At 43.1% G+C, this 18,047-nt stretch overlaps 1 protein-coding gene and 1 pseudogene across 1 annotated transcript in view; both read left to right on the top strand.

Moving 5' to 3' along the window:
• Positions 1 to 18,047, top strand: part of LOC111548241 — a 59,019-nt pseudogene that overhangs the window by 39,823 nt on the left and 1,149 nt on the right.
• Positions 1 to 18,047, top strand: part of LOC111548097 (signal-regulatory protein gamma) — a 113,757-nt gene that overhangs the window by 2,429 nt on the left and 93,281 nt on the right. The window lies entirely within an intron of this gene.

Consider the following 18,047-nt stretch of genomic DNA (forward strand, 5'->3'; position numbering starts at 1 on the left):
CCCTTATTGCCCAGGCTGGAGTGTAATGGTGAGATCTCAGCTCACTGCAACCTCCACCTCCCGGGTTCAAGAGATTCTCCTGCTTCAGCCTCCTGAGTAGCTGGGATTACAGGTGCCTGCCACCATGCCCAGCTAAGTTTTTGTATTTTTAGTAGTGATGCGGTTTCACCATGTTGGCCAGGCTGGTCTCAAACTCCTGACCTCAGGTGATCCACCTGCCTCAACCTCTCAAAGTGCTGTGATTATAGGCTCTACTCTCTACTTGTATGAGTTCAACTTTTTTAGATTCTGTGTATGAGTGAGATCATGTGGTATTTGTCTTTCTGTGCCTGGCTTATTTCACTTAGCATAATGTTCTTCAGGTTGGAAATGACAGAATTTCCTTCTTTTATAATGCTGATCAGAATTTCATTGTGTATATATACCATATTCTCTTTCTCCTTTCATCTGTTGACAGACACTTAGGTTGATTCCATCTTTGCTACTGTAAATAATGCTGCAATGGACATGGGTGCAGATATTGCTGTGACATGCTGATGTTATTTCCTTTGGATATACACCCAGAAGGGAGATTCTGGATCTAATGATAGTTCTATTTTTAATTTTTGGAGGAAAGTCCATACTGTTTTCAATAATGGCTGTACTAATTTACATTCTCATCAACAGTGGGCATGGGTACTCTTTTCTCCACATCCTCTCCAATGCTAGTTAAATTTCCTCATTTTGGTAATAACCATTGTAACAGGTGTGAGATGATACCTCACTGTGGATTTAATTTGCATTTCTCTGATGAAAAGTAAGATTGGATTTTTTTATATGCCTACTGGCCATTTTAATGTCTTCTTTTGAGAAATGTCTATTCAGATCTTTAGCCCATATATTAATTGAGTTGTTGTCTTATAATTGAGTTTGAGTTCTTTATATGTTTTGTATATTGACTCCTTATCAAATGTATAATTTGCAAATATATTTTTCCCATTCTGTCTGTTGTCTCTTCACTCTGTTGATTGTTTTCTTGGCTATGTATGTAATCACGCATTCATTTCTATATCCATGAGAAACACACATGTAGAAGCTTTTTAGTTTGTTGTAATTCAATTTGTCTATTTTTGCTTTTGTTGTGTGTGCTTTGGGGCTCATATCTAGAAATTGATTGTCTAGACCAGTGCTACAGAACTTTTCTTCTAGTACTTTGCGGTTTCAGATCTTACATTTAAGTCTTTAATCCATTCTGAGTTGATTTTTATATGTGATATGAGATGAAGGTCCAATTTTATTTCTCTATACATGGATATCCAGTTTACTCAATAACATTTTTGAAGAGATTGACTTTTCCCTATTGTGTATCCTTGAAACTTTTATCAAAGGTCAATTAACTGTAAATGTGTGAGTTCATTTTTATGGATTTGTCCCATATGGCATTCATTACGTTGAGGAACAATCATCCTATATGTAATTCATTGACAGTTTTTATCATTTAAAAATGTTGAATTTTGTCATATGCGTTTTTGGACCCTGTGTTGAGATGGTCATATGGTTTTTGTCCCTCATTCTGTTGATGTAGTGTATCACATTGAGAGATTGCTGAATGTCGAACCATCCTTGCATTCCTAGGATAAATCTCACTTGACTATGCAAAACACACACAGGATTTTTAAAATACTTTTCCTATTATTCCCTTCTAACCTTTTTTTAGTCTATATGAAATGCATATTAAAGAGATGTTTGGTTTTCCCTGTTGCCCACACTCTCTCTTCTTTTTTACTTCTCTGATCTTACCCCTCAAAGTCCCCCAATCTGTTAAGGTAAGCAACAGATAAGCAAACTTCTGTCTTGGTAAAATGCACAGTCCATCAAAATAGAACTTCTGTGCATTGCTGTATTAGTGTTCCCACTTTCATGAAGGGTAGGGGTGAGGAAGAAAGAAGTGGATAAAGTTACAGAAACTTCTGCCTATAGCATCTATGTCTATATAGTAACTATATCTATAGTTTCCTGAAGCTTCCAAGCTTCAGGAAATCTACTGAGTAAAAATTTTACTTTCCTTTTTTTTTTTTTTTTCTGAGTCAAGGTCTCACTCTGTCTCCCAGGCTGGAGTGCAGTGTTGCAATTTCAGCTCAATGCAACCACTGCCTCCTGAGTTCAAACAATTCCCATGTTTCCACCTCCTGAATAGCTGGGACCACAGAGATATGCCACCACCCTCAGCTATTTTTTTAATTTTTATTTTTAGTAGAGATGGGGTTTTGCCCTGTTGGCCAGGCTGGTCTGAAACTCCTGACCTCAGGTATCTGCCCACCTCAGACTTCCAAAGTACTGGGATTACAGGCTTGAGCCACCATGCCTGGCCAACTTTATAATTTTTGAACACCCTCCATGTGGCAGACACTGTTGGAAACGTCTTACAGCTCTTACCTTCGATGATCATTATATCCAAGGTAGAGATTCTTGTCACCCCCTGCCTCCCACCACACATACACATAGATAAGGAAAGAGAAGCACAAAGCATTCCAAGGTCACTCATTGGTAACTGGCAGAGCTATGATTTGAGCTCAGGCACTCTTCATCTAGAGATCACAGGTTTCACCATTACTCTTCCCAAACACTTCTGGCCCTAATTCTATTCCATGAAATTTCTGCAGCTGCTGCTAGTGTGAGTGTGTGCAGGGGTGTGGTATGAGGAAGAGGATGTGTAGTTTTCTTCTCCTGGGCTCTTCTGCTTTCTGTGTGATTGCAAACTGATTTTTTCTTCACCAACTCATCTACATGGGAAATTTATTTTCTCCAAATTCAACGGAAACAATCCGTTTAAAATAAAAGATTTCAGTCTCCTAAGAGAGTATCCCATAGAGCAATTCACACATTATACACATATTTATTGGATATCTACTGTGTTCCAGGACCTGACATAGAAATGTGGGGTGCACTGGTGAATAAAATAGAAATAGTAGTTTTCCTTTTGTTCATTATATCTGCTGGAGAATGACAGTAACCAATACCCATGATAAATAGGTAAATAAAATAGTAAATCAGACAGTGAATAGTAAAATAGTGCAAAAAACAAGAAAGTATGAGTATATAATTTTTATAATTTTGAATGTTTTCATACATTCCTTTTATTGATTTTTTTTTTTTTTTTTTTTTTGAGATGGAGTCTCGCTCTGTCGCCCAGGCTGGAGTGCAGTGGCCGGATCTCAGCTCACTGCAAGCTCTGCCTCCCGGGTTCCCGCCATTCTCCTGCCTCAGCCTCCCAAGTAGCTGGGACTACAGGCGCCCGCCAACTCGCCCGGCTAGTTTTTTGTATTTTTTAGTAGAGACGGGGTTTCGCCGTGTTAGCTAGGTTGGTCTTGATCTCCTGACCTCGCGATCCACCCGTCTCGGCCTCCCAAAGTGCTGGGATTACAGGCTTGAGCCACCGCGCCCAGCCTATTGATTATTTTTGTCATAGGAAGATAGCCACATCTGTCAAATGCTTTTCTGCATCAAATGAGATAATCATGTGTTTTTCCCTTTATTCCATGAATATGGCATATTACAGTGTTGTCATTTGTTTACTGAAATATCCTTGGATTTCAGGAATAACTACTATCTGCTCATGGTGTATCATCCTTCTACTATGCTATTCAATTCAGTTTGCTAGTATTTGGTTGAGTATTGTTGCAGTAACAAACCTAGTAGCAATAATGCCAACTGTCAACAGAATGGTGTGCAGCTGCACCTGGCAGTGATTTAATTTTGTGTTCTAGTGGAAGTTTAGGTTCCAATGGGCTTCATATCAGACGAGCAAAGCCTGGATGTGGGACAATTTACGGTTAATGACTGCAACAGGAAAGTATGCCTCATAGATCTATACTCCAGACCAGGAGATCCCAGTAGGTAACCAGACATTCATTGTTTTAATAGAGTATAGCATGAGGCCAAGAGGGGCATTATTTTTGCATCAAAAGCCCTGGAGAAATTGATGGCTATCATGAGTGGTGAAGAGACTCCAACAGACATGAAAGAAGTTGATGAAATTTATATAGAGTAGGTATTTTTGTTTGTTTGTCTATTCATTTGAAGGCACTAACAAGAGTATTGTTTTTGACGATGTATAAAAGAATATGTTGCCACTAGCATTTAACAGAAACTTAAAGATGTTGGATTATATGACATTAATAAGTGTGTCAAATGAATCTGCTTTAAAAATGTTGTTATCAATGTAATGTCATCTCTGCGCTCCTGAAGAAAGGTGGATGCCATTATTGATATTGAGACATGATCCCCACTTTAGGATGGAGAGTCTTGGTAGCATTCCCAAAAGGCAACATAAAGCTGAAGAAAGCAAAGTACAAGAAAGCCATCAGGGTAATAGCTCTTCCAAGTGGTAGAGCCCATCAGAGTAGCAAATTAGCAATCCATGAGCATTCAAAAGTTATCTCTTAGGAACTTTCCACCCTAGTTTAGAATGATCCCATTCTCATTGCCATTAGTGTTGAAAATGGTAGAGTAAGTCCTGCTGATTGGGTCTATAAAGAACACTCTAACATGGCTGTGAAATTTTCATTTGGAGAGGCATATGAAGATGAACAATTTATTCTACTCACAGTTCCCAGAGAGTGGGGTATGGCTTGCCAGGTAGGAAGCCATATGGAAGGAGGTTCCAGGAAGCAGGCTCAACCAAGCAAATGGGGAAGCAAGAGAGATTGGAACCCCAGGCAAGTGTCTTACTGGGAGTTAGGGTGGAGGGCACAAACAAAAACCATGATGGGATTTACTGGTATGTTTTAATGTCACTACTTTACTAGCTCACAGTAGAGGAGGACAAAAAGGGGAATTGTGGCAGGGACCAGCTTTATCACACTGCTGTACCTGGTCATTTAGTAGGATGCTGACAGCTTGTTTCAGGGATGTTGAGGCATCAGGAAAATATGAATTTTTTAAATATACACCTAACTAGACATCTTTGTTTCTTCATACCACTTTGAGTGCCCTCTAGCATCCTTTCATTTCCACCCAAAGCACTCCTTTTAGCATTTCTTGTAAGTAAGGTTTAGCGGTCATAAACTCTCACCACACCAATTGGGTGTGGTGGTGGGTGCTCATTTTCATGACCTGATGCCACCCCTTCTACAGATCAGGGAAGTTTGGGCCTGGAGACATCATGCTATTCACTTAAGGATCCATGGCTGAGGATTTATCTGAGAATATCTTAGTTTCTCTCTTGTGTTTGAAGGACAGTTTTCCAGGTGTAGAATTCTTGATTGATAGGGTTTTCCTCTTTCAGCATTTTAAACATATCATTCCTCTGTCTTATGACCGCCAATGCTTCTGATAAGACCTCAGCTGATAATCTTATAAGGATCTCTCGTGTGAGAGAAATTGCTTCTCTTTTGCTGCTTTCAGAATTCTTTCTTTGACTTTAATTGTCGACAGTTGAATTATAATGTGTCTTAACGTGGGTTTCTTTCTTTCTTTCTTTTTTTTTTTTTTGGAGACGGAGTCTCGCTCTGTCGCCCAGGCTGGAGTGCAGTGGCCGGATCTCAGTTCACTGCAAGCTCCGCTTCCCGGGTTTACTCCATTCTCCTATCTCAGCCTCCCAAGTAGCTGCGACTACAGGCACCTGCCACCTCGCCTGGCTAGCTTTTTGTATTTTTAAGTAGAGACGAGGTTTCACCGTGTTAGCCAGGATGGTCTCGATCTCCTGACCTCGTGATCCGCCCATCTCGGCCTCCCAAAGTACTGGGATTACAGGCGTGAGCCACCGCACCCGGCCTAACGTGGGTTTCTAAGACCATTGTTGAGTTAAATTTGGGTTTCCTTGGCATCTTAAGCTTGTAGATTCATGTATTTTATCAAGTTTGGGAAGATTTTGTTCACGATTTCTTCCAACAATCTTCTGCCCCTTTCTCTCTTTCTCTTTTCCCTGCTAGAACTCTAGTAATGTATATTTTTATCAGTTTGATAATGTACCACCATTCCCTTAGATTCTATTATCTTTCATTTTTGTTATATCTATACCTCACTCTCAATAATTTCAATGATTTCATCTTCCAGTTTCCTGATTTTTTCCCACCTGCTCACTTGTTGGAGAACCCCTTTAACAAACTTTTAGTTGTAACACTTTCAACTATTAAGTTCTTATTTGATTTCTTTTTATAATTTCTCTTTATTAGAGTTCTTATTTTGTTACTGTATCATAATTCTGAATTATTTTAGTTGTTTGTCTATTGTTTCCTTTAGCTCTTTGAACATGTTAAAGACAGTGGTTTTAACATCTTGCTCTAGTATCAGGGTGGGCCCAATGTATCACATGAGTCCTTACAAGAAGGAAGAGGCAGGAGATTAGGAGTTAGAGAAGCACATGTGAGGATGCAAGCCAGAGGCTGGAGTGATGGGAAGATGTAACTATGAGAAAAGAAATGTTACCAGCCTCCAGAATTAGTAAAGGCAAAGAACAGAGACTCCAGAAAACATATAGCTGTACTGATACCTTTTTAAAAATTGTGTATATCTGAGGCAGGAGAATGGCGTAAACCCGGGAGGCGGAGCTTGCAGTGAGCTGAGATCAAGCCACTGCACTCTCCAGCGTGGGCAACAGAGCGAGACTCCGCCTCAAAAAAAAAAAATTGTATATATGTAAGGTGTACCACATGATGCTTTCATATACATATACATAGTGTAATGATTATTATAGTCAAGCAAATGAACATATCCATCATCTCACATAGTTACCCTGCATGTGGGTGTGTGTCAAGAGCCCGTGAAATATACTCTTTAAGCAAAAATACTAAATTCAATACAATATTATTAACTCTAGTCATTGATATATGGCATGTTCAATCTCTGGACTTCCTCATCCGACCTATCTTCAATTATGTATCTTTTGACCTGTATCTCACCATTACCTCCCTGCACTTCACCCTGGTCACTATCATTTTATTCTTCACCTTTACTTACTTGACTTTTCTTCTTTTCTTTTTGACTGTAATGCAGTCACACAACTTTGGGCTTCTGAACTCCAGAACTACAATATGATATATTTCTTTTGTTGTAAGACACCAAGTTTTGGTAGTTAGTCACATCAGCATTAGGAAACTTACGCTATGGGTGAAAAATCCCCAGGGGCTTAAAACAATGTTATTTCTTTTTAAGCTGCATTTTCATTGTGTGTTGGGGATTTTGCATGTCACTGTTGCTCAGGAATCCAGGCTGATGGAGCAGACCCCATTAGTGCCTTGTGGGTCTCTGTGGAAGGGAGAAAGTGATCCATAGAGGTTCTTGCATTTGAATGCCCAGTCCACATATTATACCCATCATTTCTACTTACAACTCAATGATCTAAAGCAGTTACATGGCCTCAGTCAATGAAATGGTTCAGAAAGTGCAACACTCCATATGGCCAGAAAGTGAAGGCAAAAATATTTAGCAAAGCACGACACTTTCAAGGAGGGCTCAGGACCTCCTTACAGGTCCTCAACCCAAAGCTGTATCATAAAATCGAACCACTCTGTGCCTCATTGTCCTCACTTCTAATACAGTCTCATGTTACCGGCTTGTTGTGAAGGTTAAACAAGATAATATATGCAGTGGGCAGAGCTCAAGCCCTGCTCCTGATGTGCACCCAATCAATGAAAGTCTTTGATACACATGAGGAAACACACAGGATCATGTAAAGATGAATAAATGACTGCTTTGTTGTGAAAGTGAAAGCTAAGGAGGAGTTGCAGGTGATTCAGCCTGAGAAGTTCATGTCAGTCGCAGCTGGAGAGACGTCCGTTCTGCACTGCACTGTGACCTCCCTGCTCCCTATGGGGCCTGTCCAGTGGTTCCGAGGAGCTGGACCAGGCCAGGAATTAATCTACAGTCCAAGAGAAGGCTGCTTCCCCCAGGCAACAACTATTTCAGACTAGACAAAGAGAAACAACATGGACTATGTTCGAGGAGCTAAATAAAAGCTCCTCAAACAGAACCACTGACCAGAGAGCCGGCATTTCTCCTTTTCATCAGTTTCCCAAAGGCTCAGAATGCACCTCATATTCAGACACTAAAGCCCATTGGTGGTTGGAAAAACTCTTCCAAACACAAGCCCTATCATTCCTTATTGATATTCCATGTCAGGACATAGAGAGTTGTTCCACTCTTTAACAGCTGCAGAATACTCCAATTTATGAAAATACCAAATTCGCTTTACAGTATTCTGTTGATAAATATGTAAGTTGCTCCCAATATTGAGCTATTAAGACAATCCTGCAGTGGGTGACCTTGTACATGTGTTATCCTACTCAGGTGACAAATGCCCACTGGAAGTGGCATTGCTAGGTCAGAGGGTGTGTGTGTTTTCATATGTAAGAATACTGCCTAATTTCCTTCCTAGATGATTAGCAATCAAGGCTCCTAACAACCCTTAAACACAGATGGAGAAGGTAGCTTTATCCTGATTTTGCACTTATTACAGATAAAGACACAAGTTCCCAGCTGATGTGTTCCCACCGTAGGCAATCACGTCAAGTAAGTGGCTCAGGTGTGACCCCAATCTGCTACCTCCTAGTAAAGTGCTCACTCCTCTTTGTCTTATTATCAGCCTAATTGATGCCCTGGATGAGAAAGGAGGGAGGCAGGAGGGAAGCAGGGAGCAGCAGCTGTGCCAGAGTCTCCTTATAACCAGTGCTAGGAAGGAGGAGCCATTTGTTGCTTCTTTTAACCCATTTAGAAAGAAAAACAAAGTGCAGCTCCCTGCCAGAGCTCATTTAATTTTACATAAACATGCTCTCTGAGGTTGAAGTAAATCTGACTGATATTCAATGTGAAAATAAAATATGAAAACTGTTCTTGGAGTTATTTCTAAACAGAACTTGTCTCTAATTCTAATGTAACATTATATACATTTCTGTTACATTAGGATTAGAGACAAGAGTATTCTTGGGGCAAACAGGGTATGGGTTAAAGATGAGGCACTAAAGCTCAGAGAGGACACCTGAGAGGTGAGCAGGTCAGGGAGCCAAGGTCTGATCCCCACCAGTCTGACTCATAGCCCCTGTCTCTGCAACCCTCAGCTATGCTTTTTAAAGTGTGAAGAAATGCTCCAACCTCATTCTAAACTCTTGCATTGCTCTGTTCTACAGCAAAAAGCATTCAACACAAAACAAAACAAAACATAAGTCCTGTAGGGGTAGGAGGGGCTGGCTTTACATTCTCTTTAGAAAGGTTCTGCAGATGGCTCATTCTATGTCAAGCCTGTTCCTAAAGGACAGGTCTCAGCACACATGAAGCATTTAGGACTCTTCCCCGGTATTGTGCTGTTTCTCCTTCACTGAGCAGCATCTGTGGAGCAAAGTCAGGCCTCCTGCAGCCCAGCAGAGCGTGTGCCCACCCCTTCTTGGTGCTGAGGACTAAAGATGAGGAGATGAGGTATTTCGTAGCGGGTGAGTGGGGCCACTGTGAGCAAGAGTTTCCATTCTCCCCTCGGGCTGTCAGGAGCCCACAGTGTTTTATGGCTACAGGGTATCTGGGCCTGGGTATCCAGGAGGCAGGCTTCTCTCTAGAATTGCATGAAGTCAAGAATCTCAAAGGGGCCGGGCGTGGTGGCTCAAGCCTGTAATCCCAGCACTTCGGGAGGCCGAGACGGGCGGATCACGAGGTCAGGAGATCGAGACCATCCTGGTTAACCCAGTGAAACCCCATCTCTACTAAAAAATACAAAAAAATTAGCCGGGCGAGGTGGCAGGCACCTGTAGTCCCAGCTACTCGGGAGGCTGAGGCAGGAGAATGGCGTAAACCCGGGAGGCGGAGCTTGCAGTGAGCTGAGATCCGGCCACTGCACTCCAGCCTGGGCCACAGAGCGAGACTCCGTCTCAAAAAAAAAAAAAAAAAAAAAAAGGATCTCAAAGGGACAATTGGGTGTGCGGTCAGTGTTGGGACTCAAGAATTCAGGGCACTTACTTGCTCTGTTAATGGACATAAGTGCTTGGTGGGACATAGGAGGTGCCCACTGGGACACATGGAGGACAAGGAGGCAGCGCCTTCGTTTCTCTCAGCCTCAGTTTCCTCATCTGTAAAATGGTGATCATCACGACTCCTTTAGGAGAGGGGATAGGATTTGAGGTTCTCTCTGTAAATCACCTAGCACATTGTAGGCACCCCTAAATCAAGCTGTTATTTCTTGTTATCTTGGGCCACTCTTGCCTTCCCTTGAGTCCTCAGTTTCCCCATCTGCAATGGTGATAATCATGCACCAAACTCCCTCTGAGTTCTGTGAAGATGGGAGAGGATGTGCACAGCATCCTGAATGGTGGTGGTGTTCAGGTTATTACTGAGTTTCCGCAGAACAGTGGTCAGTGCGGGGCAGACAGGAGCCCAACTGCCTGGGCCACTTCCGGGTTCTGGTACTTCCTGGCTCTGTGACCTGGGACAAGGTGCTCTACCACAGTGAGTCTCAGTGTCTGCACCTGTTGATGATGACACTGACCTCACAGACTGGCGACAGAGACTGGAGGAGTGAAATCCTGTTCAATGCTCATAGCAGCACCTGGAGTGCAGTAAATGTTCCATAAATGTGAACTATGTGATGCTGAAGCTATGAGACCTCAGATGGGTCAGTGCTCCTCCAGGCCTCAAGGATACATGGGGTTTGGGGTGGGGTCTGGCGGCTTTCGATCTTGGCTGCTCGTTAGAATCATCTGGGAAATTTGAAAAACAAAAATTTAATCCAGCCCAAGGCTCCCTCCTTAAAAAATGCCAGTTTAATTGGTCTAACGTTAGCCTGGGCATCCAAAGTTCTTAATGACTCCAGAAGATTCTAATACACAGCCCCCTAGCAAAAGTGGTCCCCCATTTTGCTGAGCATTGAGAGCAGTTTTTCTGGGTGTGGATGCTTCAGAATAACATGGGCCAGAGACATCTCAGAAGGCCCCAGTGGCCTGGCCAGGACCCGTCCCATGGAGCGGGCCTTAGGGGCTGAGGAGGAGAAGCCTGGTTTAAGCTTCAGGTCCCAGCCTCAGTGTTGGGAACAATTTCAACATGTTTGTGTTTAAACAAGCACTGGAATCCCAGCAAATACTCACTCCTCAGCCCCAGGATCCTCCCTGCCCCCAACACACCAATATGTCATGGAGGAGTCTGTTCCCTATGCCTTCCAAAATGCTTCCAGTTTCTGTAAATAGTTCCTCTGGAGAGAGGCATCTGTGATGTTGTTTGTGTTTTGAAAGCCAATTTGCCAAACTTGTTTCCTGAGGGGACTGTTCAGTAAAGGGGAGAGAATCCTCACTCGGTTTCTGCTCCTATTGTCATTTGGGTTTGTCATGAGCTGCAGGGAGCAGGGTTTCTTTGTTCTTCTGCCTAAAGGATAAATGTGTAGATTCAGAAGCAGTAATGACCAAACCTCCTGAAAACAGTCACAGGGGTCATTTGTTAAGCACCTACTACATGCCAGGCTCTGTGCTTTTCATTTGTCTTCTCTTACCAGGGTGGGGTTTGTATCCACTTTTGGCCCTTGGCCAGCCAGGCCTCCTCTCTGAGCCTCATCCTATAAAGGGGCTCACACAAGGAGCCCCTCACACGGATGGAGGGGGATTAAAAAGATTAAAGGGAGGTATAGAGGCAGCAAGTGGCATTGGGCTCCCATAACTGGAAATTGATTACAGCCTGTCATGCCGCTAGGGTCCCCATGCTGGTGGCATCTTGATAACTTCTCTTGTTCAAGTGACACCCTCCTTCCTGTGCCCTCAAAATGTTTGACACATGTTAGGGAGCAGGTAAATATGTGCAAAGGCAAATATGTGTGATATATGCTTCCTGGGGATTGTTGTAGAAGAGGTAGGGTAGTAATTAGCAATTTGGAGATGCCCTTTAGGACCTGTCTGTGGAAAGAAACTGCCCTAATTTTTCTGATTCTCTAATCTGTGTGCTTTCAGGACGCAGGATGGGTTCTTGCCTGCTTAGATGGCCTGGGTCTGTGTTTCTTGTAATTAACTAATGATGAAAAAAGTAACCACCTTTGGCTTTCTCAGTACTCAGTGATTTTATTTGTCAACCCAAACCTGACCCAACTGAAGACCCAGATTCCAAAAATGCTCCATCTTTTGAAAGGCAGCACTTGGCACAGATTAGGCCTGCTAACAACAACAACAAAAATATTGGCAGAAAGGCCCAAATAAATAGCATTTATTCGAGAAATAAAGAATTGTACTTTGTGTACACAGAGTCAGAGAAGCGCTGAATACAGTCTCATACGGCGGTGCAGGAAAGGTTTTGTATAGTCGGTGCAGGAAAGGTTTTGTATAGGGGATTTTCAAAAAAGTTGGTTTTAGAGAGAGTTCATTGGCCGGGCAAAAATTCTAAACAGCAAACCTGTTTTCATTGGTTACTTAAAGTACTCCAGGATGAGAGAGATCAAAATCCCACATACCTTGACTTCAGTTGTTATTCAGATCTACGGCAACATCCTGTGGCTTGACCTTTAGCAGGTGTAGGTGCAATGCTCTTACAAACTCTTGGCTCTACATTAAAGCTTTAGCCTTAATTACTTCATTTTCTTTCACAGATCCTGCTGGAATATTTGTGAAAAGTATGAACTATGTGGAACACATTAATAAATACCTAAGAGAGATCTCTATGTATTCATGAAATTTGGGTTAAAGATAGAACTTTGTTCACTTATATGAAGCATCCTCTGTGTTTGATCCAAAGCAAACAGTGCCCCATTTAATCCTCACTGCATCCTGGGAAGTGGAAATGCTGTCCTATTTTACAGATGAGGAGCTGGGTGTGTCAGGCCACCCATCTCCTGGGCTGAGCAGCCTGGTTCCAGCTCTCACAGTGGCACCACTTCACCATTGTTCCCTGTATTGGCTTCTGTAAATGCCCTCTCTTGTTGGGAACAGGCCCCCCAAAATCTGGCTGTAAACTGGCCCCCAAACTGGCCATAAACAAAATCTCTGCAGCACTGTGACATGTTCATGATGGCCATGATGCCCACACTGGAAGGTTGTGGGTTTACCGGAATGAGGGCAAGGAACACCTGGCCCACCCAGGGTGGAAAACAGCTTAAAGTCATTCTAAAACCACAAACAAGAGTATGAGTGATCTGTGCCTTAAGGACATGCTCCTGCTGCAGATAACTAGCCAGACCCATCCCTTTACTTCGGCCCACCCCTTTATTTCCCATATGGAATACTTTTTGGTTAATCCATAATCTATAGAAACAATGCTTATCACTGGCTTGCTGTCAATAAATATGTGGGTAAATCTCTGTTCAAGGCTCTCAGCTCTGAAGGCTGTGAGACCCCAATTTCCCACTCCACACCTCTATATTTTCTGTGTGTCTTTAATTCCTCTAGTGCCCTGGGTTACGGTCTCCCCATCCCAGCTGGTCTCGACACTATCTGAGATTGGCGAACTCTCCAGGGGAGGCAGGCTAGGACCAGTCAATACACAGAGGGAGACCAATCAGTAACTTTGTTCCTGTGCCCAGATTGGTGGAAGTCACCCTGTTTAGAGAGGAGAACTTTGTACTCAAGTCTGGACTTCCTCACCTCTCAGAGCCTTTCCAGCCTGGTTTGTAAAATGAGGACACCGCCCTCTCTGTATTATTAGAAGGATTAAAAACTAATGTCCATGAAGGTTCTTAACGTGTCACATGCTCATCATTGGTGATGGTCATCTCAGTCATGTCTCCTGTTTTTCGATGCTCCTTTTGTAGCCAAATCCTTTGCCCCCGTGGTATCATGCACTGCAGTGAGGACCACAGCTGAGCACACAGTGAGCTTCACCTGCGAGTCCCACGGCTTCTCCCCCTGAAACATCACCCTGAAATGGTTCAAAAATAGGAATGAGCTCTCGGGCTTCCAGATCAACGTGGACCCTGCAGGAGAAAGTATGTCCTATAGCATCTGCAGCACAGCCAGGGTGGTGCTGGCCTCTGGAGACCTTTGCTTTCAGGTCATCTGTGAGGTGGCCCATGTCACTTTATGGGGGGCCCTCTTTGTGGGACTGAAAACTTGTCTGAGGCCATTCGAGGTAGAGAATCCTCACTCCTAGCCTCACCCCATATCTGGCTGCCAAGCCTGCTCCTCCCCTCTGGCTTTTATTCCAGGGCGTGGATTTCCTGGAATCTAATTCCTAACTGTGCTGCTCACCTTCCATGCACCTAGATGTACTGGTCACTTACTATCATTGTCATGGCAGCAGCTAGATGTCTACCCACAAGGTGCCAAGCTCTGTGCTAGATAGTTTCATTTATTTCACCAAGAGCAACTACAATTAATGAGCACCTCCTATGAGCCAAGCCCCTACGTGCTTGGTGATTTCATTGATTTTGCTGCAATTATGACATTTCAACTGTATGCCAGGGGTTGTGCTTGTAGATTTCACTTATTCTTAGCCTAGTAGGAGCTACCAGTCCTTGAGCACCTACTATGTGCTGGGTGTTGTGCTTAATAATTTCACTCATATGCAAAGAGCACCCTCAATGTCTGAGCACGTGCTGCCTGCCTAGCACTGTCCTGGTGAGGCCCTCACGGTGGTGGTGGGAGCTACGTTATGAGCCCTCCCTGTGATCTATCTGTGCCGCAGGGTCAGAGCTTCTGCCCTGTCCTGTTTCAGTTCCACCCTTCTTGGATGTTACTCAACAGCCCATAAAGGCAGGGAACCAGGTGAACCTCACCTGCCAGGTGAAGAATTTCTACCCCTAGAACCTACAGTTGACTTGGTTGGAGAACAGAAACGTGTCCCAGATAGAAACAGCCTCCACCCTCACTGAGAATAAGGATGGCACCTACAACTGAACAAGCTGGCTCCTGGTGAATGTATCTGCCCACAGGGATGATGTGCTCACCTACCAGGTGGAGCATGGTGGGCAGCTGGTGGGCAGAAAAAGCCTTGCCTTAGAGGTCTCAGCCCAACAGAAGGAGCAGAGCTCAGAGGCCACTCTTGGTGAGGTTACTCCTGGTTTTAAAATTTTGTCTGTTTCCTTAATGTTAACAGTAATAGTCATGCTTATTACAAAATAAACTAGAAAATGTATAAATATAGAGTAGCTTTTTAAAGTCAGCTGTCTACCCCAAATCTCACACTCCAAGAGTTGCCATTACTAAGAGTTTGATGCACAACTTGGTAGATCTTTTGACACAAACATATATTAAAGGAGGAAGAGGGATACAGGGAGATCATCTGTTCATGGAGTCCTGTGTTTTGCCTTCTGTCTCAGACGGTTACTTATGGTCTCCATTCCTTGTCAGATCAGCCTTCCTGCTGTTCTTTCTCTGCCTCATTTTTGTTCTGTCCTAAACTTTTCCATCACATCTGTGACCTCATCCCAGCAGACTCTGGCATCTGCTGTGTGAAAATCAGAAAAGGCATTTAAGACTGGACCAGGCCCCATGTGGACCATGACTGGTCACAGCATGAGCCTCTTCTGTGTCCTGATGCTGATATTTGACCAATAATAATCACGACATCCCTCTGCACATTTACTACGTGCAAATTTCTGTTCATCTATACTCTCCTTTCCTGCTTCAAACATCCAGTAGTTTGGAGTTTTACCGAAGGGAAACTCAGAACTTGAGGAGCAATGGGGGATGTTGAGACGTTGTTGAAGATGTCTCCTCATTAGACCAGGAGATTAGGTCTAAACGAATCAAGGTAAATCTGAGTCGCTGAAGACAGGGCCAGTATCAGCCTAGACAGCAAAACTGTGCTAATTAGAGAAATATTCCCTTCTGCTAGGCATTGTCCCAAGGACCTGAAGTTGGCCGATATTCCCCTCTCTCTGACCAAAATATGTCCTGTTTCCCTCTCATACAATACCAGGAGGGGTCTCTGCTCCAGAAGACTTTTCAAAGGCTCAGCGTCCTCCTGCATGCCCTAAGGCATTAGCCTCATCTGCTGGGTCCGTGCTGGGTCACTGATTTGTCCATGTCCCTGCCCGCTGGAAGAGTGAAGACAGGAATTGGAGGACAAACAATTTCCCCTATAATCAGAGATGCATGGAGGGTGCATAGTCACGTCCACTGCTCACTCAGTCATGCATGCACCTGCAGTTGCAAATGGAGTCCATCCTGGGTGATCTGATGATTGAAGATGTTTTCCTACAAGTTCAATATTGTTATCACAGCTAATACAATTAACAGAAATTTCCTGATATCATCTAAATTGGGTATATTTTACAATTTTCTCAAATCTCCTTCATTCCTATTTTGTGTGTGTGTGTGTGTGTGTGTGTGTGTGTGCTACAACTGGTTTTAATTCCTCGTTAATTTTTTGGTAAAATATTCCTGTGAAAGGCCGGGTGCGGTGACTCACGCCTGTAATTCCAGCACCTTGAGAGGCTGAGACGGGTGGGTCATGAGGTCAAGAGATCGAGACCAGCCTGACAATATGGTGAAACTAAAAATACAAAAATTAGCTGGGCATGGTGGGCGCATGCCTGTAGTCTCAGCTACTCAGGAGGCTGAGGCAGGAGAATCGCTTGAACCCAGGAGGCAGAGATTGCAGTGAGCTGAGATCATGCCACTACACTCCAGCCTGGGCGACAGAGCAAGACTCTGTCTCAAAAAAAAAAAAAAAAAAAAGAAAGAAAGAAAGAAAAAGAAAAAGAAGAAAAAGAAAGAAAGAAAGAAATATTCCTGTGAAAATATCTGGTCTTCAAGAAACATTTTCAGAAGTGTTAAAATTATCAGTTCAATTTCCTTAACATGTTCATGCATTTCATAACGAGGGGGATACATCCTGAGAAATGTGTCATTACCTTGAGGGAGGATAGGTAGTCAAAGAAGTGACCATGTTCTCATGATGCAGCAACAGTGGTGGTAGAACAGTCAATACAGTAAGACTCAGCACTGGCATTCTAACTGAGCTGATTAAAACAAAGCTATCTATAGTAGGGACTTCCCCTCTGTGCATTTTGATTTTACCTGTCCTCAAACTGACCCTTTTCTCATTATAATAGTAAAAAATACATCCCTGGGTGGAGATTTAAGATGCTAATGAGCTATGCAATGTATGAACAAGCATGTACAGCTACTGCTCAGGTGCACCCAGAGAACTGCCCAGAACATGCTTACTTCTAACACCTCTTTCCACCTCCTTATGAATAATCATTGAAGACTCCCACAAAGGGAGCCTCGCTAGTGCCAGTCTTTGCTGTCTTATCCTTATGAACAGCCCGTCTTGAATCCTCTCTCTCTCTCAGGAAGTACTGTCTATTCTGCACCTAACTTTCAAAATATTATTTTCCTTTTGCAATAAATTACTCTATGCTGCATCTCCTTTGCTGTTTGTCTCTTGTTTAAATTCCTTCAAACTCAGAAGACAAGAACCAAGGTCTCACAACAGCTTTCAACAAGCTAATTTGCTTTTAGTGTGACCATCACAGAGTGTACTTACACCAACCTAGAAAGGATAGCCTACTATACACCTCGGCCATATGGTATGGCTCCTTGCTCCTAGGCCACAAACCAGTACAGCATTTTACTGTACTGAATACTTACGCAATGGAACACAGTAGTATTTGTGTATCTAAACATTTCTAGCCAGATATTTTGGCTCACACCTGTAATCCCAGCACTTTGAGAGGCTGAGGCAAATGGATCACTTGAGCCCAAGAGTTCGAGATCAGCCTGGGCAACATGATGATACCCTGTCTCTACAAAAAAAAGATTAAAATTAACTAGGTGTGGTGATGCACACCTGTAATTTCAGTTACTTGGAAGACTGAAGTGGGAGGATCACTTGAGCTCAGGAGTTAAAGGGTGTGGTGAGCCGCGATCACACCACTGCACTCCAGTCTGGGCAACAGAGCAAGTCTCTGTGTCAAAAAAAAAAGAGTAAGTAAATAAATATTTCTAAACATTAAAAAGTGCAGTAAATGTATGGTATAAAAAACTTTTTTATAATTTTTAAAAAGATTTTTAAGAATGGTGCACATGTTTTGGGCACTTCTCATAAATGGAGCTTGCAGAACTGGTTGCTCTGGGTAAGTCAGTGAGTTAGTGGTGGATGAATGTGAAGTCCTAGGAAATTACCCTGTGTAGACTTTATAAACACCATACACCTTGGCCACACTGAAAGTA

The sequence above is a fragment of the Piliocolobus tephrosceles genome, chromosome 20 (genome assembly GCF_002776525.5).
Source record: "Piliocolobus tephrosceles isolate RC106 chromosome 20, ASM277652v3, whole genome shotgun sequence".
In the NCBI taxonomy this organism is placed as follows: Eukaryota; Metazoa; Chordata; class Mammalia; order Primates; family Cercopithecidae; genus Piliocolobus; species Piliocolobus tephrosceles.